Genomic DNA, 24,442 nt, shown 5'->3' with positions numbered 1-24,442 from the left:
TTCCATATTAATTGAGCCATAAGACAATCCACAATTATAACTTTGTAAAGCCTTTCCCGATTTGCTTTTTAGATGTAACCCTTCAATGACTCTTTGTTTCTGAGTTATGGCTGGTACATAATTGCTCAAAATAATTGCTCAGAATTTCCTTAATTTCAACTTCATTGCTAACTCATTCATCCTTTTCATTTTTGCTTTTGGTAATTATGTTTTCCTCTTTCTTTAATGAAATTAACCAATGGGTCATCTATTTATTTGTATTTTTATTAAAAAAAAAACAGATCCTAGATTTATTTAATTCTGCATTTTTTCTTTTGATTTTATTAAATTCTCTTTGGATTTTCAGGATTTTCTGTTTAATTGGACATGTCCTGATCTTTCCAGGGAACTGAAGTCAGTTGTATCCAGAGACAGCCCTAGAGAGGTTAAGATGCCAAAGATCACATTAGGTGTCAACTGCTACTCTGAAACTTTTTATGAGCCAGAGTTCTTCCTGTCCTGTGTAAACCTCAAAATTTCTTAGACTTATAAATCCACCAGTCCATGGAGACACGTCTCCTCTCCCATTCAAGTCTTCTCTTCTTTGGGCTAAGCATCTCTAGTGCCCTCAATTGGTCCTTCAATTAAATATGTGTGTGCTCTAGTCTCTTCTCTGCTCATGACTCTCTATTGCCTACAGACTATCCTTGAGTGTTCTTGGTCTGTCATTAAACCTTAGCCATTCACAAAAGGGCATCAGGCCTTTCAGATACTTCTGGCCATGCATTGTGTGCTCAGACAGCATGAGTCTACATTTGGTACTCAGACTCACACTCTGTACTTTCCTTCCTCTGAACCGTTGTTTGGGATATTTTCAGGATTTATACAGAACTTCTATATATGTTCTCATTTGGTCCAATAACACTTGGACTGAGAGATTACCCATTTAACAGATCAGGAGACTGAGACACAGATAGGGACTTGCTAGTAAGACACACAGCCAGTAACATTTTGAGACAGAATTTGAACATAGGTCTTTCTCCCTCTTAGGCTACCACTAGTCACTATGTCATGTCAGGCACTGTATCCATTGATGCTGCCAAAACACCTTCCAAAAAGTCCTACCATGGCCTTCATGCCCAGGAGAATGCTCACTGTTCCTTCATATTCTCCCCCCACTACAAAAAGTAGCTAGCTGACCTCAGATTTGTCACTGTCCTGGCCAGTGTCACTTGGCTTTACTGGATACAAATGGGAGGCTCACTCTTCCTCACATTAAACTTCCCAATGGAGACCCAGGGATGGAGTGCAAGCTCTACCAAAATAACAAGGAGAAAGGTCAAGGAAGCTGAAATATTTCTAACTTATGAATATCAATTTGGAAATTATTTTTAAGACAGCTGGCCATGGATGACCCAGGACAGAAGCCTGACGATCCTCATGCATGTGCCCCAGAGATTGCTCTGGCATACATATCTCTCTCAGTGGCCAGGCCTTACTTCCAACTAGAGATAAGGAAAGGTCTCTCCTTGGGCCATGAAGACTCTGGGAAAATTATTCCCCATTAATTTAGATTCCCAGCATAAAAACATATCTGAGCTTGAAGATCACCTTCAACATTCACATTCTTATCTTATAGGGTAGGAAACACCTAAGGAAAAGGGAGAGGCCAAAGCAGGGGATTCCAGAATCTTCTGTAAAGGATAGGAACTACTTCCTGTGGACAAATCATGTCCTAGGCACCAGAGATGTTATTGTGGGTTTGAAATCTCCAGACTTGAACCAGGTCTGACCTGACTCCCAGCCTGAGGCTCTTCCTTTTGTTCCCTGATACTAACTGATCTATTTCCACTCTCTGCCTTTCCTTTTCTTTTCTCTTCAGAATTAAAGTAATGTTTCCCTTTCTGAGCACAGTCTCCCTGTGGCCTGTCCCTAGTCTATCCACACCAACCTCTCCCAATATCCTTATCAAGCTGTCAAGGTAAGGAACACTGGCTTCCGAAAGCCCAGGCCAAGGAATCATAAACTCTTGGTGGTTCTGCCAAGCTATAAAGGCCTTAAATCCAAGCCCAGGTGCTGGATGAAGGGGTCTGTCATCCCCAGTCCTACTTGCCTCAGCCCAGAAAGACTGAGCACCCGGGGCTTGGACTCCATGTGAATGTCTTTGTCAGTCACAGGATCTGAAGTTGGACTTTTCATAAACCTGGAGGAGATGAGATCTGCACCAGAGAAAGGGGGGAGCTTTGCTATTGAAATCACAGATTCTTGGTGTCTGGCCTCCAGCCTGCCAAGGTCTTAGACAGGCCACTTCCAAACCATTTATTTGGTTATAAGGTAAGAAAAAGAACCAACACAGTCATTTTCTGTCTATTCTCTGCACAGCGCCACTGTCCAAACCTACCATTGTCACCTCCAACATTACTGCAGTGGAGACCAAGGACTTCTCATTGACATGCCAGGCTACAGGTCAAATTCACCCTTACCAGTGGTTCATAAACGGAGTTGCCACAGCTGGTAGCAGGATACAGCTGTCGCCAGATAAGAGGACACTCACTCTCAGCAGTCTCACAAGATTCGATAACAAAGGGCCATATGAGTGTGAAATCCGGAATCCATTTTATAGCAATAGGAGTGATCCATTCACACTGGATGTTGCCTGTAAGTATATTGCTTCTTCCTATATGGTGCCTGATTATAGCCTGGTGGTGTGTTCCCAGAGGCCAGGCTAATTCAGTCCCTTCTCTGAGAACTAAAGAGCTAGGCTCTGAGGTTCCCAAACCCCTTCATCTTTAGGGAGCCCAGATTGGCCTTCTCATGTGTTCTGGTGGAGGGTGGCCATCCAGGGTGCTGAACTGGAGAAAGCCCTAAGATCTTCCAAGTTCAGATCCAAACTGTAAAAGTAGAGGAGGAGCTGTGAATTTCCCAGCTCAAAGGAGCATCACAGTGGTCCCTGGTGATGGGTTACAGACTAGGAGATGCCCTTCTTTTCTGCCATAATCTAAATATGGAATCCTTCTTTTTCCCCCAGATGGCCCAGATATTGCCACAATTGACCGTATAAGCGATCAATTCGCAACAGGGATCAATGTTACCTTGAGCTGTGTTGCTGATTCTAACCCACCAGCACAATTCACTTGGTTACAGAATGGACAATCTGTCAGCAACTCAGCCTCATTTTCTATTATTACATCCCTGAATCATATCGGAAACTATACCTGTATTGCAACTAACTCATTTACTGGCTTGAAGCACACTGCAAACAAGACTCTTATGATCTATGGTGAGTAGCTTGATTGGGCCCCCAACTTTGTGTTGGGCTCTCTCTTTCCCTGCAGAAATAGACATGGAGAGAAATAGACATAAGTGACATTCTGCCTCCGTGGTCCCATGGTACAATGCATTGTGGTAGAAGGAACCTTGAACTCAGAATCATGAAACTTGGATTTAATCATTCCTCCTCTGTCTATTATCTGTGTGGTAAGTGTGTCTCCTCCTTTCACATCCTCAGCTTCTTCATCTGGAAAAGTGAATAATATTTGCTCTGTATATAATAGGATTTTATGTGGGGAAAATACTTTTTACATGTTAGGCACAAAAACATGTGAATTGTCATCATCATCCTTGTTATTGATATTGTATTATTCTCTTCTGTCCTAGTAGCATACAACCTTCTTTTTCTCCCAACTTCTAGGACTGCAGGTTCAATGACTGCTCCATAATCTTTCCTTCCATCCCTTTCCCTTGGTGCTATGGACCCACAGAATGTTTTTAATTCTTGGTTGGAGTATAAGCTATGGTCATGCAACAGGGCTGGCCTTGATCCTGTTTGGCAGGGATATTCTGGAGATGGAAAGGAGGATGTAAACTTTGTCTCCTTTCACACACAGAGATTCACCATTGCACCTATATTTTTCCTCTTTGTGGCATAAAAAGTCACATGAAAGTATGGCTGCTATGAAACCTGATTCTTATCCATGTAAAGGGATGATTGGCTTTAGCCTCCAGTAACTGGGTCCACAGTAGTATTCCTGATGCCCAATTAATTCACTGGTCTGACTTTCCTATGTATCAATGACAAAACCTTCAGTCTCATAATCACACTAATGGGCAGCAGGTTAATAGAGAGATCATCTCTGGCCTTAGTTTCCTTTTATTTCATGCAATTTTATTGTTACAAACCTTAGGGGTATCCCAACTTCCTCTCCTAGACTATGGGGATGTTCTGAATGGAGAGCAGCGGGGAGAGATAGAATTGTGAAGTGGGGAACTGACCTTGGGGAAGTCAGACACCAACAGCATAAACTTTAGAGGAGGGACGATTTTTTATTTGCCTCAATCTGTACATGAGGATGCCTAAAGCTCACATTTTAAATTATCATATAATTATCTGTTTGTCATTTTCTTTTGTTAACTATTTTCCAATTACCTTTTCCCCTGGTTCATGCAGCACCTGGGAATGTTGCAGGCTATGTATTTGACACCTGTGGTTGAAAAGAGCTTTTTCTTAATTTATTTTTTTTTCCAATTAACTAAAATCTATTTTCTGTCCCCCTTCTACCTTCTACCACTAATGAAAACAAAAATCTTTGGGACAGGTATGAGTTGTGCCTGCTTGTAGCCATGAATTAATCTATTCCTAGGTGGACACCTGAGAAAGAGAGTTAGGAACTGAGGGAAAATGGGTGAAGGGGATATAGAGAAAGAGGGAATATAATAAAAGAAAAAAGACTCAGAGACAGGGCTTAAAAAGCCTTAATGTGTGCTACTCTGATTCTAGTAGAGAGAGAGAAAGAGTAAACTACATATTTCCTCAATCTTTTATTGGAGGATCAAGGAATGGGGAATGGGAGGTAGCTAATGGTCATGTAACATGGCATAAGAGTTAACATTGGCTCAACTGACAACCATTAGATCAAGGAGGAGGAGTTTATTCAAACATGTGACCTGGTATGGAATCTGGTCTGACAAGTTGGGAACTAGGACCCTGTGGCAGCCTACCCAGGAATTCTTCTGACTTTTGGACTGTAGATTTGGAGAGTGGTCAGAATTAATCCAGTACCTATTAAATAGAATGATCAAGAACTACTTGCCCATGAATCTGGTATATAAGAATATAGGTTGCACTATTGATATATTAATAATTGTTTCAAGATTAAAATACACTTATGATGCCACATGGACAATCAAGGAAAACAAATTCTGATGCTCAAAAAATATCTGTTGCAACATACACCCTGACTGCATCCCATTTCTGAAGTGAGGCAGCTGATTTCATAGGAAGTCTGTAGGTTTTTGTAGGAAGTGAGTAATTTATTATCATGGGTCTTCTGCAGTCCATGTTAGCCACTGCATTGATCAGAGGTCCCAAGTTTTTCAAAGTTCTTTGACTTCGGAACACTGTAGTTATTGTATAAATCACCATCTTGGTTCTGCTCACTTCATTCTGCATTAATTCAGAGAAATCTGAAGTTTCTGTTTTTGAACTCATTCTGTTCAGTGTTTCTATGAGTGACTTGGGATCAAATGGAATAATATCTGTAAAGAGCTTGGTAAATCATGACCATTAATGTTCTACTAATTCTTTTTTCCTTATTTTTTCTTTTGTATTTTTATTGTTGTACAAAACACTCCATTTGGGACATTGTAGTAAGAGCACATTTATACGTAACCAAATTCCAAAATAAAACCACAAATATACTAATATGAAAGGAAACTCCAATAGTTTTTTCTCTGGAAGTGGATAACATTCCCTGTCATAAATCTTTCAGGATTGTCCCAGATTATTACATTACTGAGAGTAGCCAAGTTTTCACAGATGATCCTGGTATGACAGAAATAGACAAGAGTGACACTATCCCCCCCTGGTCCCATGGCACAGTGCATTGTGGTAGAAAGAGACCTGAGCTCAGAATCATAAAACTTGGATAGAATCCTTTCTTTTCTGTCTACTCTCTGTGTAGTAAATGACTCCTCCTTTTGAGGCCTCAGTTTCTTTATCTGGAAAAATAAATTACATTTTCTCTGTATATAATAGCATTCTATGAGTAAAGGTCCTTTTTATATGGTAGGTATAAAAAGCATGTGAGTTGTCTTCATCATCCTTGTTATTGATATTGTATTATTCTCTTCTGTCCTAGTGATATACAACCTTCTTCATCTCCCAAATTCTAGGACCGCAGGTTCAATGACTGCCCAATACTCTTTCTTTCAATCCCTTTCCCTTGGTGCTGTGGAACCACGGAATATTTCTAGTCTTGGTTGGAGTATAAGCTATGGTCATACAATGGGGCTGGCCTTTATTCCCCTTGGTAGGGAAATTCTGGAGATGGAAAGGAAGATATAAACTTTGTCTCCTTTCACACAAAGAGATTCACCATTGGACATATATTTTCCTCTTTGTGGCATTAAATGACACATGGAAGCATGTCTCTGGTGAAGCCTGGTTCTGATCTATTGGCTTTAGCATTCAGTAGCTGGATCCACTGTAGAATTCCTGCTGCCCAATTAATTCACTGGTCTGATTTTCCTATGTACAGATGACAGACCCTCCATTCCCATAATCACATTAATGTACAGCAGGACCATAGAGAGATCATCTCTGGCCTTAGTTTCCTTTTATTTCATGTAGTTTTATTGTTACAAACCTTAGGGGTATCCCAACTTCCTGTCCCTGCCTCTAGGAATGTTCTGAATGGAGAGCAGGGGGGAGAGATAGAATTGTGAAGTGGGGAAGTGACCTTGGGGAAGTCAGACACCAACAGGATATACTTCAGAGGTGGAATGATTTTTTATTGGCCTCAAACTGTACATGAGGATGATGAAAGCACACATTTTAAATGATCATATAATTATCTCTGTGTCATTTTCTTTTGTTAACTATTTTCCAATTACCTTTTCCCCTGGTTCATGCAGCACCTGAGAATGTTGCAGGCTATGTATTTGACACCCATGGTTGAAAAGAGCTTTTTCTTAATTTATTTTTTTCCAATTAACTAAAATCTATTTTCTGTCCCCCTTCTACCTTCTACCAGTAATGAAAACTAAAATCTTCGGGACAGGGATGAGTTGTGCCTGCCTGTAGCCACAAATTAATATATTCCTAGCTGGACACCTGAGAAGGAGAGTTAGAAACTGAGAGAAAATGGGTGAAGGGGATATAGAGAAAGAGGAAATAGAACAAAGGAAGAGAGACTCAGAGACAAGGCTTCAAGAGCTTGGGATCCAGTCTGTGTGCTCCTCTGATGGTGGTAGAGAGAAAGAGAGAGTGAACTATATATGTCCTCAATCTTTTATTGGAGGATCAAGGAATGGGGAATGGAGGTAGCTAATGTTCATTTTACAAGGCACAAGACTTAACATTGGTTCAACTGACTACCACAAGATCAAATAGGAGGGGTTTATTCAAACATGTGACCTGGTATGGAATCTGGTCAGACAAGGTGTGAACTAGGACCCTATGGCAGCTTACCCGGGAATTCTTCTTATTTTTGGACTGTAGATTTGGAGAGTAGTCAGAATTAATACAGTACATATTAAATGCAATGATCAAGACTAATAAGCCTATGAATCCGGTACATGAGCACATAAGTTGCAATATTTACATATTAATAATTGTTTCAAGATTAAAATACATGTATGATGCCGCATGGACAATCAAGGAAAACTAATTTCAGAGCTCAAAAAATATGTGTTGCAACTTACACCCTCAGTCCATCCCATTTCTGAAGAGAGGCAGCTGATTTCATAGGAAGTCTATAGCTTTTTGTAGAAAGTGAGTAACTTATTTCATCATGGGTCTTCTGCAGTCCTGGTTGGTCAGTGCAGTGATGAGAGGTCCCATGGGTTTCCAAGTTGTTTGCCTTCAGAACAATGTTGGTATTGTATATATTATCTCTTGGTTCTACTCACTTCATTCTGTATCAGTTCAGATAAATCTTCTGAAGTTTCTTTTCTTGAACTCATTCTGTTCAATGTTTTTATGAGTGACTTGGATCAAATGAAATAATATCTATAAAGAGTTTTGTAAATCATGACCATTAATGTTCTACTAATTCTACAGAGAAGCAGAAGGCAAAATTTTGAAACTGGAAAGAAAAAAAGAAATAATGAGAAAATTGGCAGGATAGGGATTGTTGCAACAGGTAGGATGCAGAAGTAGTTTAGGATGCTGGCACAGTAGACATAATGTGATAAGATGAATGTCATTGGGGATTGATATCAGGTCCTATCCTTGAGTAGAAAAAGTCCAAAACACAAAAAAGCATCGGCCTCGATGGGACAGTGACTGGTACCTATGCCATAGAAAAGAGTTGAAGTAATGGGGTATGGTTGATTTAAAAAAGGGGAAATTGGAGACAGACTATTAATGCCAATTTGTATTGCATAAAGAGATGTTGGGGATTATTGAGAGATCCACAAAATTATTATAAGTGGGAAAGGTAACAGGGTAGTTGAAAAAGCATAATGCATACTTTTTTTAACCCTTCCCTTTTAGCCTTAGAATCCATACTGTGCAATGGAGGTTAAATGAGTGGCCTAGGGTTATATATCTTTGAATTATTTGAGGTCAGATTTCATCCCAAAACCTCTGATCTCTAGGCCTGGCTCTTAATGCACTGAGCTACACAACTACCTCAGCCACCAATGCAGTCTTAAGAGAAGCATGTCCATTTCCAAGAATAAGGAGAAAGCTGCCCTTCTGTACTATCAGATGGCACTTGGATTATTGTATTTGGTTCTAGATGACTATTTACAAGTGGCAACAGTGAACTGGGGAATGTTCAGCCAGATTGGTGAGGAGTCTGGAGTCTCTGAAGATCAATTGAGGGAACTACATATTAGAAAAATGCCTGGGACTTCTACTGAGTCACAATAGGGGGCTACTAAAGAGTTGTAAGAAAGAAAGACTGCAACATTATCAAAGCAGGGATAATTAACATTTATTTTATGTAGCACACAAGGTTATCCCCAAGAAAAAGGTTGGGGATGTAATATGGAGGCCTCGAAGGAGCAGAAGTTCAGACCTCTGAATACCCTTCCTAATGGATCACAAACTGAATGCTCCCAGGGGATTGAAAATCAAACTTAACAACAAGTCTGAGCCAAGGAACCATCCTGCTGGACTTAATTCAAAAGGTACACCCCCCCTCCCCCCATAAAGCCAGAATCTGAGAACACTCAGGGTTAAGGGGAAGACTGAAGGAAGGTCCCAGGACCCATCCCCCCACCCACCCAGATTGCTGAGTTTCCAATGGCAGCGGGAACTTCTGGGTGGTCAAAGGTGCTGGTCTGAAAGGCATAACTTGCAAGCAGAGCTGTGCCAAGTTCAGAGTGTCCAACACAGGTGTCGGGGAAGGAGCTAGAGAGGGAGCATAGACCTGGCAGCCTTGTCAGAGTGGTGGAGATCCTCCATATTTGCTCCAGCCTTCCAGGAAGTTTTGGACTCAGAGCACACCCAGCCCAACTAAGCTGAACTTAATCTCATCAAAAGACTCCAGAGTTCAGGGAAACCCAAGCTCCATATCCATCCTCATTGACTGATGGACTTTAATGCAATCAAAAGCCTCCAGAGGTCAGGGAAGCTCAAACCCCACCAGAGGCTACACTGAGAGATCTCCTATTAAAGCTCCAAGAGGGGAGACTGACAGAAGCCCCCAAAACCAAAAAAAAATGAGAGGAGTAAGAGCACGGACAAATATGGGGAGTAAAGAAGGGGTGAATTTCAGCAAACAACAGATAAAAAAGAAAGAAACTACAATAGACAGCTTCTACTCAGCAAATGGAACAGAGGGGGAGAGATCAGCAAACGATAAATCAGAAATCCCAGTGAATTGGATACAGGCTGTGGAAGAATTCAAAACAAAATCAAAAGAAACTGAGGACAACTGGGAAAATAACTTAAAAATTAAGATAAGTCATCTGGAAACAGAGGCACTTGAACTAAAATGAGAAAATAGTGTCTTGAAAGCCAAAATCAACCAGCTGGAAAATGAGGCAAAGGAGATGAAAGATGAGGCAAAGAAGATGAAAGATGGGACAAAGGAGAAGAAAGACAAGGTAAAGAGGATGAAAGAAGACCTTCAAAGAAAATCAGATCAGAAGGAAAAGGAGGACCAAAAAGCCAGGGGTGAAATTCAGTCTTTAAGAATCAGAATACAACAACTGGAATTAAGTGACCTCACAAGGTAACAGGACACTATAAAACTAAACAAAAAGAATGAAAAAATTGAGGAAAATATGAAGCCTCTCATTCACAAAACAGACAATTTAGAAAATCGTTTGAGAAGAGATAATTTAAGAATCATTGGTCTACCAGAAGACCATGACAAAAGAAAAAGCCTGGACATAATACTACAGGAAATTACTCAGGAAAACTGTCACAATATCCTAGAACAAGAGGGGAAAGTGGAGATTGAAAGAATCCACAGATCACCTCCTGTATTTAATCCCCAACTGATAACACCCAGGAATGTTATAGCCAAATTTAAAAACTATCAGACCAAAGAAAAGATATTACAAGCTGCCAAGATGACGCCATTCAGATACAATGGAAACACAGTGAGGATAACACAAGATCTGGCTACATCCACACTGAAGGACTGAAAGGCATGGAATATGATATTCTGGAAAGCAAGGAACTCTGGAACTAGGTCTACAACCAAGAATCAAATACCCATCAAAACTGACTATATTCTAACAGCAGAACGTATGGTCATTCAACACAATAGAGGAATTCCAAGCATTTGTAAAGAAAAGATCAGACCTGAACAGAAAATTTTATGTCCAAGCATAGAACTCAAGAGAATCATCAAAAGGTAATTAAAAAGGAGGGGGAAAAGAAAAACAAACAAAAAAGAAAAACATGTTTAAGAGACTCAATAAGTTAAAATTATATGTATCCCTACAAGAAAGAGAGGTCATTGTTAACTCTTAAAAACTGTTGCTATCACCTGGGCAGCTAGTAGAATTACACTTAGAGGGAACAGTGACAAACTGTATAGGATGAAAGGACAAGACACAATAGGTATATAGATATATGCATGCATAAATACATATACGTGTGTGTGTGTGTGTATACAACCAGACCTTAAAAAAAGAGGTTAATACTAAAAGAAACAGGAAAAGAAACAAATGGGGGTAAATTTATATGTCACAAAGAAGCTCATGGCAGGAGGGGAGAGAACATCGATACACTGGAAGGGTAAAGAGGGTGGAGATAGGAATTACTCATTGCTTATGTGCTTTGAAACTGACCTAAAGAGGGAAGAATAATCCAATTCATTGAGGCAGAGAATAGATTTGCGCCCTATATGGAAATGGAAGGGTAAAAAATGGACTGGTGGTGAGGGAAAGAAATACAAGGGAGGTAGAGGGTAGGGGGAAATATAAAAAAGGTTACAGGGGAAAATAGGGGGGGGATAAAAAGGGAAGGGGGGTAGAAAGGGAAGTAAAATAAGGGTGGTAACTATGTGGACTGATTATAAATAAACATTAGTGTAGAAGGAAATAGTGAAAGAAGAAAAGACAGGACCAGGAGTAGAAATCACACACGAGGAAGGTAGATAGGCATAGGGTGAAAGTTAGAGGATGGATCCAAATCTATTGGGCATCAACTGATAAAAAGAAGGCAGGAGTCACAATCATGATATCTGACAAAGCCAAAGTAAAAATAAATCTAGTTAAAAGAGATATGGAAGGTAATTACATCCTGATAAAAGGCAGTATAGACAACAAGGAAATATTTGTACTCAACATGTATGCACCAAATGGCATAGTATCCAAATTTCTTAAGGAGGAACTAGAGGAGCTCAAGGATGAAATAGATAGAAAAAGTGGGAGACCTGAACCTTCCTCTATCTGTACTAGATAAATCAAACCAAAAAATAAATAAGAAAGAGGTGATAGAAGCGAATGAAATCTTAGAAAAATTAGAGTTAGTAGACATGTGGAGAAAAATAAATAGGGACAAAAGGGAATACACATTATTTTCAGCAGCACATGGTACATTCACAAAAATTGACTATGTATTAGGGCACAAAAACATTGCAAACAAATGCAAAAGGGTAGAAATAATAAATGCAAAATTCACAGACCACAATGCAATGAAAATAAAAATTAGTAAGGGTACATGGAGAAGTAAACCAAAAATTAATTGGAAATTATACAGTATGATTCTCCAAAACCAGCTAGTTAAAGAACAAATCATAGAAACAATTAATAACTTCATTGAAGAAAAAGATATTGGTGAGACATCCTTTCAAAACCTATGGGATGCAGCCAAAGCAGTACTCAGGGGGAAATTTATATCCTTGAGTTTATATATAACAAATTAAGAAGGACAGAGGTCAATGAATTGGACATGCAAATTAAAAAACTAGAAAGTGAACAAATTAAAAATCCTCAGAAGAAGACTAAATTAGAGATCATAAAAATCAAAGGAGAAATCAATAAAATTGAAAGCCAAAGAACTATTGATTTAATAAATAAGACTAGAAGCTGGTACATTGAAAAAAAAACAAATAAAATAGACAAAGTACTAATCAGTCTAATTAAAAAAAGGAAAGAAAAAAAACAAATTGACAGTATCCAAGATGAAAAGGCAGACCTCACCTCTAATGAAGAGGAAATTAAGTTAATCATGAAAAACTACTATGCCCAATTATATGGCAAAAATATGGCAATCTAGGTGATATGGATGAATACTTAGAAAAATATAAATTGCCTAGACTAAAAGAAGAAGAAATAAATTACCTAAACAACCCCATATCAGAAAAAGAAATTGAAAAAGCCATCAAAGAACTCCCTAAGAAAAAATCCCCAGGTCCAGATGGATTCACAAATGAATTCTATCAAACATTCAAAGAACAACTAATCCCAATGTTATACAAAGTATTTTACAGAATAAGCCAAGAAGGGGTTCTACCAAGTTCTTTTTACACCACAAACATGGTACTGATCCCAAAGCCAGGCAGGTTAAAAACAGAGAAAGAAAATTATAGGCCAATCTCCCTAATGAATATAGATGCAAAAATATTAAATAGGATACTAGCAAAAAGACTCCAGCAAGTCATCACAAGGGTTAGCTACTACAGGTAGAATTCATACCAGGAATGCAAGGATGGTTCAATATAAGGAAAACCATCTACATAATTGATCATATTAACAAGCAAACCAACAAAATCACATGATTATCTCAAAAGATGCAGAAAAAAAGCCTTTGATAAAATTCAGCACACATTCCTATTGAAAACACCAGAAAGTATAGGAATAGAAGGGCCTTTCATAAAAATAATAAACTGTATATATCTAAAACCTTCAGCAAACGTCATCTGTAATGGAGATAAATTCGAAGCCTTCCCAATAAGATCAGGAGGCCAACAAGGATGCCCATTATCACCTTTATTATTTAATATTGTACTAAAAACACTAGCAGTAGCAATTAGAGAAGAAAGAGAAATTGAAGGTATTAAAATTGGCAATGAGGATAACAAGCTGTAACTCTTTGAAAATGATATAACGGTCTATTTAAAGTATTCTAGAGAATCAACTAAAAAGCTAGTGGAAATAATCAACAACTTTACCAAAGTTTCAGGATACAAAATAAACCCACATAAGTCATCAGCATTTCTATATCTTTTCAACACATCTCAACAGCAAGAATTAGAAAGAGAAATTTCATTTAAAATCATTCTAGACAATATAAAATACTTAGGAATCTATCTCCCGAGACAAACACGGCAACTATATGAACACAACTACGAAACACTCTCCACACCATTAAAACTAGATCTAAACAATTGGAAAAACATTGATTCCTCATGGGTGGGATGGGATAACATAATAAAAATGATCATCCTATCCAAACTTATCTATCTATTTAGTGTCATACCCATGGAACTTCCAAAAAACTTTTTTTTTACCGAATTAGAGAAAACCATAACAAAGTTCATTTGGAAGAAAAAAGGTTCAAGGAAATCCAGGGAAATAATGAAAAAAAATACATAGGAAAGTGGCCTTGTTGTAACTGATCTCAAACTATATTACAAAGCAGTGGTCATCAAAACAATTTGGTACTGGCTAAGAGACAGAAAGGAGTATCAGTGGAATAGACTTGGGGTAAATGACCTCAGCAAGACAGTCTATGACAAACCCAAAGACCCCTGTTTTTGGGACAAAAATCCACTATTTGATAAAAACTGCTGGGGAAATTAGAAGAGAGTGTGGGTAAGATTAGGTGTGGATCAACAAATCACACCCTACACCAAGATAAATTCAGAATGGGTGAATGACTTGAATATAAAGATGGAAACTATTAGTTAATTAGGTGAACACAGAATGGTATAAATGTCAAACCTTTGAGAAGGGAAAGATTTTAAAACCAAGCAAGACTTATAAATAGTCACAAAATGTAAAACAAATACTTTTGACTACATCAAATTAAAAAGATTTTTTTACAAACAAAACCAATGTAACTAAAATTAGAAGAGAAGCAACAAATTGGGAAACAATCTTCATAACATAAAGCTCTGACAAAGGTCTAATTACTCAAATTTATAAAGAGCTAAACCAATTGTAGGAAAAAGTCAAGCCATTATCCAATTGAAAAATGGGCAAGGGACATGAATCGGCAATTTTCAGTTAAAGAAATCAAAACTATTCATAAGCACGTGAAAAATTGTTCTAAATCTCTTATAATCAGAGAGATGCAAATCAAAACAACTCTAAGGTATCACCTTACACCTAGCAGATTGGCCAACATGACAGCAAAGGAAAGTAATGAATGCTGGAGGGGATGTCGCAAAATTTGGGACATTAATGCATTGCTGATGGGGCTGTGAACTGATCCAACCATTCTGGAAGGTAATTTGGAACTATGTCCAAAGAGCACTAAAAGATTGTCTGCCCTTTGATCCCGCTATAGCACTGCTGGGTTTGTACCCCAAATAAGGAAAAAGACATGTACAAGAATATTCATAGCTGTGCTCTTTGTGCTGGCAAAAAAAAAAAATTGGAAAATGAGGGGATGCCCTTCAGTTGGGGAATGGCTAAACAAATTGTGGTATATGTTGGTGATGGAATACTATTGTGCTAAAAGGAATAATAAAGTGGAGGAATTCCATGGAGACTGGAATGACCTCCAGGAAGTGATGCAGAGTGATAGGAGCAGAGCCAGGAGAACATTGTACACAGAGACTGAGACACTGTGGCACAATTGAATGTAATGGATTTCTCCATTAATGGTAATGCAATGTCCCTGAACAATCTGCAGGGATCTATGAGAAAAAAAAAAAAAGGTATCCTTAAGCAGAAGAGAAAGTGTGGGAGTAAAAACACGGAGGAAAGGCAACTACTTGACTACAGTTGTTGAGGGGATATGATTGAGGAGAAATGCTAAATGAGCACCCTAATGCAAATACCAACAGCAAGGAATAGGGTTCGGAACAAGGGCACATGTGATACCCAGTGGAATCACAAGTTGACTTGGGGAGGGTTGGTGGAAGGGGAGGTCAAAAAAAGAAAATGATCTCTGATTCCAATGAATAATGTATGAAAATGACCAAATTAAGTAATGTTTAAAAACTAAAAACTTAAAAAAAAAAGGGAAATTGGATACAGACTATTAATGCCATGTTGGATTGCATAAAGAGATGTTGGGTATGATTGAGAGGTCCACAAACTTATTATCAGTGGGAAGGTAACAGGGTAGTTGAAAAAACATAATGTATACTTTTTTTAATCCTTCCCTATTAGCATTAGAATCCATGCTGTGCAATGGAGGTTAAATGAGTGGCCCAAGGTCATATATCTTTGAATTATTTGAGGTCAGATTTGATCCCAGAACTTCTGATCTCTAGGCCTGGCTCTCAATCCACTGAGCTACACAACTACCCCAACCACTAATGCAGTCTTAAGAGAAGCATGTCTACTTCGAAGAATAAGGAGATAGCTGTCTTTCTGTACAATCAGATGGCACTTGGATTATTGTATTTGGTTCTAGATGACACAATTTACAAGTGGCAACAGTGAACTGGGGAATGTTCAGCCAGATTGGTGAGGGGTCTGGAGTCTCTGAAGATCAATTGAGGGAACTGCGTATTAGAAAACTGCCTGGGACTTCTAAGGAGTTGCAATAGGGGACTGCTAAAAAGTTTCAAGAAAGAAAGACTGCAACATTATCAAAGCAGGGATAATGAACGTTTATTGTATGCAGCACGCAAGATTTAAAGTTCTCCTCAAGAGAAACAATCTATTCTCCCCAATCCTCCCCAGAATGTGAACAGGGGAGTTAACCCGTTCTCAGGAGATCTTGGAATTGTTTATGCAGCCTTGAACTGAGATTTCTATGTTTTGGTGTACTCAGCAAGAATAGTTTGTGTCAAACACCTGGGAAGAGGAATTTTTTCTCATGGGTTCCTGGAAGGTTCACTGCAATTCCCCATTTATTTTTAAGACATCAAATTCCTTTTGGTACAGGATCCCATTAATAGTTTTTTTTGCAATTCAGGAAAACTAGTAATTAAAGCTTTTAGCAAACAAGGCAAGAATAAGCAGATAAACAAAATCACAAGTGCACCAACTACAAGAAGAGTCATATCATGAAATAAGGAGGAAAACAATCCTTTTTATGTTTCAATCCAATTATACAAAGAATCTGCGATATGCTGTGGTTAGAGATCCTCCTGAAAGGATGAATCAATATTCTGAATTAATATACTGAGATTGTTAATATATTTGGTGATGTTTTCATGGTCCCATAATTCCTGTAATTGTAATTTAATTTTTTCCCAATGTTTTTGTGTCATTATTTACTCTTATATAGTAAGCAAAATGCAGTATATCTATAATCACATTTCATGTGTGTTTTCAATGACACATTCTATTTCATTTGTTAGATCAGTCATATTTTTCTGTAACATCATAATACTTTTGTAAAAACTTGTATCAGTTTCTTTTTCTCTTTCTAATGCTGAGGTTACATTTGTAGCCAATGCTTTCAAATGATTGGCGTCATTCTCCAGAGAATGTAAGTTAGATACTGATTGTGCTAAAGATACAGAATCTATTATAGTAGAAGCCAATGAAGAAACTAATGCTACTATGCCTAATGCAATACAAGTAATACATCGTTTATGTTGTGGTCTTATTTTTTGTTGTAATACATAAAGAATTTGATCCCCTGGGCTACCTTACCATGAATCTTTATGTTCAGTGGCAAAAAGGGCCATGCGTGGTCACTTAATGATTAAGACAGGCCCATCCACCTGTGATCCTACACAGTAACTGACCCTACAGTTGCTACATGTTACATTCCAATATTCAAATATCTAACTCTTTTGCTTGTTATTTCAGTAATGTTCAAAGCTTCAGGATGATTATTTACTGTAGGTATAAAAGCATATCCCCCTGTTAGGCAAGTCTGAATGTCTAATGTAACACTTGTATTTACTGGTTTTTGGACTTTTCCATTATTAGAAACATTAACATAGTGATACATATTTACTTTATCCAATGCCAGGGCTGTCTTTCCATAATCAATCAAAATCTGTATGAAATTAGCAGAACGTAACCAATTAGCTCTGGGGGCATCACCCACAAAGGCAAGCTGTATCCTCCTATAAAACTATGATGAAATTTATAAGAATCCAGTTTCTTTCCAATACACCTTGTGTCATTATGCCAAGATACCCAAATCATATTTTTCCAATGAATACATGGTGCCCTTTTAGATCTACACAATAGCAAGGGAGGAAACATATTAACAGTGTCTCTTTGTTCATATTCCATCACAGAAGGACAAATAGGTATTTCTTGTCCCCAAGTACCATCACAAGATTCCCCTAGCCAAACTAAATATTGCAGTTGGCTGTACCCTTTATATTTTACCCCTTTGTCTACACGATAAGATCCTATCCAGAAAGAGTCTGACAGGTCAGGATGACCATAATAATGCACCTGCAGAGATCTGAGGGGCAGGCATTCAGGATGGTCTCGTGTGAGGCACACTGGGGGTGCCTCAACTAGTCCAGTCCAATTGAAAGACACAAACAATTATTGGCCTGATTATTGTCCTTAGCTTGTCTCTCAAAATGGTAAATGCCAGGAATATCAGAATTAGTTTTTGTATATAAGATGACTTACGGTAAAGTGTGTCCCATGCCGACATACTCTACCCAAGGTGGTTGTTCCCAAAAAACCCATCTCTTTATTCCAGGAGCTGTACTTAAATTCTGGAATAGAAGTAGAAGAGTCAGTATCTTATTGAGACGTAGTCGAGTCTCCTTGTGAGGCTTCCGGAGTCCTCTTCTCGTCCTTCTCTTTATGGTCAGTCAGTCTCTTGAACTCAGCAGGAAGGGAGCCATACACTGTCTTTACCTGTGGAGCCACAAACAAAGCCTTGGCCTTGCAGGACCACTGGGTGAGGTCCTTGCCAGGATTGATCATCATCTTTCCATATGACAAATTTTTCTTCTGTAGCAGGGAATACAGGAGTAGTGGTACCTCAATTTCGTTCATAAGAAAATGCAGAGAAAAAATTTTCAGCTCTGGATATATTATTGGAAGTAAAGATCAAATTATTTATAGTATATACAGTTATTGCCGATCGTTGATGTGGGGTGCTGTCTCCCCCTTTTTGTTTTAAAAGAAACATTTTTAGTATTTGATTACTATGCTCCACAATAGCTTGTCCTTGTGGAATGTATGGGATACCTGTGAGGTGTTGAATATCCCAAGTTTTACAAAAAAGAAAAAGTTGTTTGGAAGTATAAGCAGGTCCATTATCTGTTTTAAATGTTCTGGGGGGACCAGGCATCTGAAAAGTAAGCCCATAAAAACCCTGAATAAGTATCCACAGTGACATGGATATATTTAAGTCGTCCAAAGGACGGTTTGTGAGTCACATCCATTTGCCTTATATCTGTACTACTTAAGCCTCTGGGATTCACACCAATATACATTGGGGGATGGTTTGGAACACAATTAGGACACTTTTTCACAATACTCCTGGCTTGATCTTTAGTGAGTTGCAACATTTGGCCTAAAGCAGTACTATTTTGGTGAAATCTATGATGGATTCCTCAGCTAATTGCATATCAGTTAGATAACATTGAGCAATCAAAGCTTGATCTATGATATCATTTCCTTTAAAAATAGGTCCAGGTAAATTGGTATGACTGCGTACATGCATGGCATACACTGGATGTGTCCTTTGTCATATGACAGTTTGTAATTTATAGAATAACATTTGTACATTGCTTTGAGTAGATCTGATGACAGCTTGTTCTACACCTTGCAAAGACTGAAAAACATATTTAAAGTCCATTATGAGGTTGAAAGGCTCCTGAAATAACCAAAATTCTAGCAAAACAGCTGTTAATTCATTTTGTTGGGTAGAAGAAAAAGGAGTGGTAAAAATGACAGGTAGCTACCTTCCTTGTATACTCCTGCCTTATAAATAGCATTCGCATCAACATAAACATTAGGTCCTGATACTGGAAGATCTCTTAGAACACTAGGAAAAACAACAGGATGTTGTGACAAAAAAGAAAATTAACCTTGTGGAGTGTAGGTGGTAATAGTAATGGGGTATGCTAATAGTAAAGACTAAATATTTCTGTAGTATATCTTTAGCAATGGGTACCCAGATTTCATGAGGATACCATCCTAAACCAGAAACCACATATTCTATGCCTTTCCATATTAATTGAGCCATAAGACAATCCACAATTATAACTTTTTAAAGCCTTTCCCGATTTGCTTTTTAGATGTAACCCTTCAATGACTCTTTGTTTCTGAGTTATGGCTGGTACATAATTGCTCAAAATAATTGCTCAGAATTTCCTTAATTTCAACTTCATTGCTAACTCATTCATCCTTTTCATTTTTGCTTTTGGTAATTATGTTTTCCTCTTTCTTTAATGAAATTAACCAATGGGTCATCTATTTAGTTGTATTTTTATTAAAAAAAAAAACAGATCCTAGATTTATTTAATTCTGCATTTTTTCTTTTGATTTTATTAAATTCTCTTTGGATTTTCAGGATTTTCTGTTTAATTGGACATTTCCTGATCTTTCCAGGGAACTGTAGTCAGTTGTATCCAGAGACAGCCCTAGAGAGGTTAAGATGCCCTAGATCACATTAGGTGTCAACTGCTACTCTGAAACTTTTTATGAGCCAGAGTTCTTCCTGTCCTGTGTAAACCTCAAAATTTCTTAGACTTATAAATGTTGGAAATTTCACCATTGGGAAATTTCATACTTGAAAAATTCCCTATTGATAGTGGGTCTTGGCTATTGGAATGTGAACCCCATTGGCATGGGAGTTTCCTCCTCTTCCCTTCTTAAGATTACTTTAGGACAGAAACCTTTTGCTGAACAATGGAAAGGACTTTGACCTATGCTTAAAGCATAGAACAGGAATTTCTTTGAGTCATGATTGATTTTAGAATTGATACAATGGAGATACTTGGAATCAATCTCCACCCTATTCAGTCCTAACAGGATTGAGTAAGGGCTGCAGCCTAGATCAAAATTTAATTATTCCAATCTCTATCCTCCTCAGGTTAACAGGATTTAGAAAGGGCTGTAGCAAAGGATCAAAGATTTAATTATTTGAAAATATGACCTTCAACAGACATGTGCAAAGGCCAGAGACCTCTGGGTGGTCCTGGGTTAAGCTAGAGCCTCCATTGGCACAGGGAAATTGATGGACATGTGATTGGGAGATGTGAGGACTGAGGGGAGGGAACTTGGAGGGTTTTCCTGAAGGATAGGAGGGTCTGAAGACTGGGGGTGATTGAGGAGTTTTTCTGAGTGGTTGCGGTGTGCTCTGAGAAGCTTGCGCTGAAGGAAGCTGAAGGTGGGGGCCCCAGAGACTGTTTCTCCATATTTGGTCACGTGAGTAATAGGGACTGATCTCCTTTCATTGCCCCAGCTATCTAAGGGCTTGGGCCTTTTGGCCCAGCCTAAACAGAAGGGGTATTCAAGCCCTATTCCCTTCTCTCCCCTTTCTCTCTCCCTCTATCTCTCTATCACTAATTCCTTTCTTCCGTCTGTTTGTAATTAAAAATCCATAAAAGTTTGAAGACTGACTTGAGTTTTCATTAAGGAATTACATAGCTGAATTCCTTGGCGACCTTAAATTAATATATATCAGTCTTTTAAAAGTGATTTCCTTGTCACACCTGGTAGTTCCACCTAGTGGACAGAAGGAGACCAATAGCAAGAGAGGAATATCTGAGGCCAGGGATGATTGAGCCAGCCTGATTTGCATCAGATCATAGAGGGGCAAATGTTGGAGTCCATCCTCACCCATGAAGGGATTGTGTTGGATGTGAACCTGTTTATGGGTCTCAGCACTGTTGCATGTCAGGCCAGGAATCCTACTCACTTAGTTCCCCAAGGCATCCCAAATCATTTTTGGAAGAGAAATGATCAGGGAGTCAAGTCCTTTAAAACTGGATCCTCTTTGGCTCTGTGACCTTGAGCTAGTTACTTAACCCCCATTGCCTGGCCCTTTTGCTCTGGAAACAATACATAGTATTGATTCTAATGCAGAAGGTAAGGGTTAAAAAAAGGGTTGTTCTGTGATAGACAAGAGATAAAAGGGTACCTGAATGTTGCTGTATGGAGAAAGGAAAATAGTCCCCACCTGATCAATGTAAGCCACTGAACATCCCCTGACAGGGTCACAGAACCCATTATAACTCCACCAGTCCATGGAGACACGTCTCTTCTCCCACTCAAGTCTTCTCTTCTTTGGGCTAAGCATCTTTGGGGCCCTCAATTGGTCCTTCAATTAAATATGTGTGTGCTCTAGTCTCTTCTCTGCTCATGACTCTCTATTGCCTACAGACTATCCTTGAGTGTTCTTGGTCTGTCATTAAACCTTAGCCATTCACAAAAGGGCATCAGGCCTTTCAGATACTTCTGGCCATGCATTGTGTGCTCAGACAGCATGAGTCTACATTTGGTACTCAGACTCACACTCTGTACATTCCTTCCTCTGAACCGTTGTTTGTGCTATTTTCAGGATTTATACAGAACTTCTATATATGTTCTCATTTGGTCCAATAACACTAGGACTGAGAGATTATTTTACCCATTTAACAGATCAGGAGACTGAGACACAGATAGGGACTTGCTAGTAAGACACACAGCCAGTAACATTTTGAGACAGAATTTGAACATAGGTCTTTCTCCCACTTAGTCTACCACTAGTCACTATGTCATGTCAGGCACTGTATCCATTGATGCTGCCAAAACACCTTCCAAAAAGTCCTACCATGGCCTTCATGCCCAGGAGAATGCTCACTGTTCCTTCATATTCTCCCCCCACTACAAAAGGTAGCTAGCTGACCTCAGATTTGTCACTGTCCTGGCCAGTGTCACTTGGCTTTACTGGATACAAATGGGAGGCACACTCTTCCTCACATTAAACTTCCCAATGGAGACCCAGGGATGGAGTGCAAGCTCTACCAAAATAACAAGGAGAAAGGTCAAGGAAGCTGAAATATTTCTAACTTATGACTATCAATTTGGAAATTATTTTTAAGACAGCTGGCCATGGATGACCCAGGACAGAGGCCTGACGATCCTCATGCATGTGCCCCAGAGATTGCTCTGGCATACATATCTCTCTCAGTGGCAAGGCCTTACTTCCAACTAGAGATAAGGAAAGGGCTCTCCTTGGGCCATGAAGACTCTGGGAAAATTATTCCCCATTAGTTTAGATTCCCATCATAAAACCATATCTGAGCTTGAAGATCACCTTCAACATTCTCATTCTTATCTTATAGGGTAGGAAACACCTAAGGAAAAGGGAGAGGCCAAAGCAGGGAATTCCAGAATCTTCTGTAAAGGGTAGGAACTACTTCCTGTGGACAAATCATGTCCTAGGCACCAGAGATGTTATTGTGGGTTTGAAATCTCCAGACTTGAACCAGGTCTGACCTGACTCCCTGCCTGAGGCTCTTCCTTTTGTTCCCTGATACTAACTGATCTATTTCCACTCTCTGCCTTTCCTTTTCTTTTCTCTTCAGAATTAAAGTAATGTTTCCCTTTCTGAGCACAGTCTCCCTGTGGCCTGTCCCTAGTCTATCCACACCAACCTCTCCCAATATCCTTATCAAGCTGTCAAGGTAAGGAACACTGGCTTCCGAAAGCCCAGGCCAAGGAATCATAAACTCTTGGTGGTTCTGCCAAGCTATAAAGGCCTCAAATCCAAGCCCAGGTGCTGGATGAAGGGGTCTGTCATCCCCAGTCCTGCTTGCCTCAGCCCAGAAAGACTGAACACCCGGGGCTTGGACCCCATGTGAATGTCTTTGTCAGTCACAGGAACTGAAGCTGAAGTTTTCCTAAGGCCTGGAGGAGATGAGATCTTCACCAGAGAAAGGGGGGAGCTTTGCTATTGAAATCACAGGTTCTTGGTGTCTGGCCTCCAGCCTGCCAAGGTCTTAGACAGGCCACTTCCAAACCACTTATTTGGTTATAAGGTAAGAAAAAGAACCAACACAGTCATTTTCTGTCTATTCTCTGCGCAGCGCCACTGTCCAAACCTACCATTGTCACCTCCAACATTACTGCAGTGGAGACCAAGGACTTCTCATTGACATGCCAGGCTACAGGTCAAATTCACACTTACCAGTGGTTCATAAACAGAGTTGCCACAGCTGGTAGCAGGATACAGCTGTCGCCAGATAAGAGGACACTCACTCTCAGCAGGCTCACAAGAAGAGATAACAAAGGGCCATATGAGTGTGAAATCCGGAATCCATTTTATAGCAATAGGAGTGATCCATTCACACTGGATGTTGCCTGTAAGTATATTGCTTCTTCCTATATGTTGCATGCTTATAGCCTGGTGGTGTGTTCCCAGAGGCCAGGCTAATTCAGTCCCTTCTCTGAGAACTAAAGAGCTAGGCTCTGATTTTCCCAAAACCCTTCATCTTTAGGGAGCCCAGATTGGCCTTGTCATGTGTTCTGGTGGAGGGTGGCCATCCAGGGTGCTAAACTGGAGAAAGCCCTAAGATCTTCCAAGTTCAGATCCAAACTGTAAAAGTAGAGGAGGAGCTGTGAATTTCCCAGCTCAAAGGAGCATCACAGTGGTCCCTGGTGATGGGTTACAGACTAGGAGATGCCCTTCTTTTCTGCCATAATCTAAATATGGAATCCTTCTTTTTCCCCCAGATGGCCCAGATATTGCCACAATTGTCCATATAAGCGATCAGTTCGCAACGGGGATAAATGTTACCTTGAGCTGTGTTGCTGATTCTAACCCACCAGCACAATTTACTTGGTTACAGAATGGACAACCTGTCAGCAACTCAGCCTCATTTTCTATTATTACATCCCTGAATGATATCGGAAACTATACCTGTATTGCAACTAACTCATTTACTGGCTTGACGCGCACTGCAAACAAGAATCTTATGATCTATGGTGAGTAGCTTGATTGGGCCCCCAA

General features: G+C 39.3%; 1 protein-coding gene and 1 long non-coding RNA gene across 2 annotated transcripts in view; both read left to right on the top strand.

Moving 5' to 3' along the window:
* Positions 1 to 24,442, top strand: part of LOC103092188 (carcinoembryonic antigen-related cell adhesion molecule 1-like) — a 52,909-nt gene that overhangs the window by 16,650 nt on the left and 11,817 nt on the right. The window lies entirely within an intron of this gene.
* Positions 1,140 to 3,448, top strand: LOC103102958 (uncharacterized). The gene is made up of 2 exons (XR_473823.3): positions 1,140 to 2,637; positions 3,008 to 3,448. It is a non-coding gene; the product is annotated as an uncharacterized LOC103102958 (long non-coding RNA).

This window comes from Monodelphis domestica, chromosome 4 (assembly GCF_027887165.1).
Source record: "Monodelphis domestica isolate mMonDom1 chromosome 4, mMonDom1.pri, whole genome shotgun sequence".
Classification (NCBI taxonomy): Eukaryota; Metazoa; Chordata; class Mammalia; order Didelphimorphia; family Didelphidae; genus Monodelphis; species Monodelphis domestica.
Note: the sequence above shows the minus strand (reverse complement) of the source record. Positions and strands in the feature narration are given on the sequence as shown.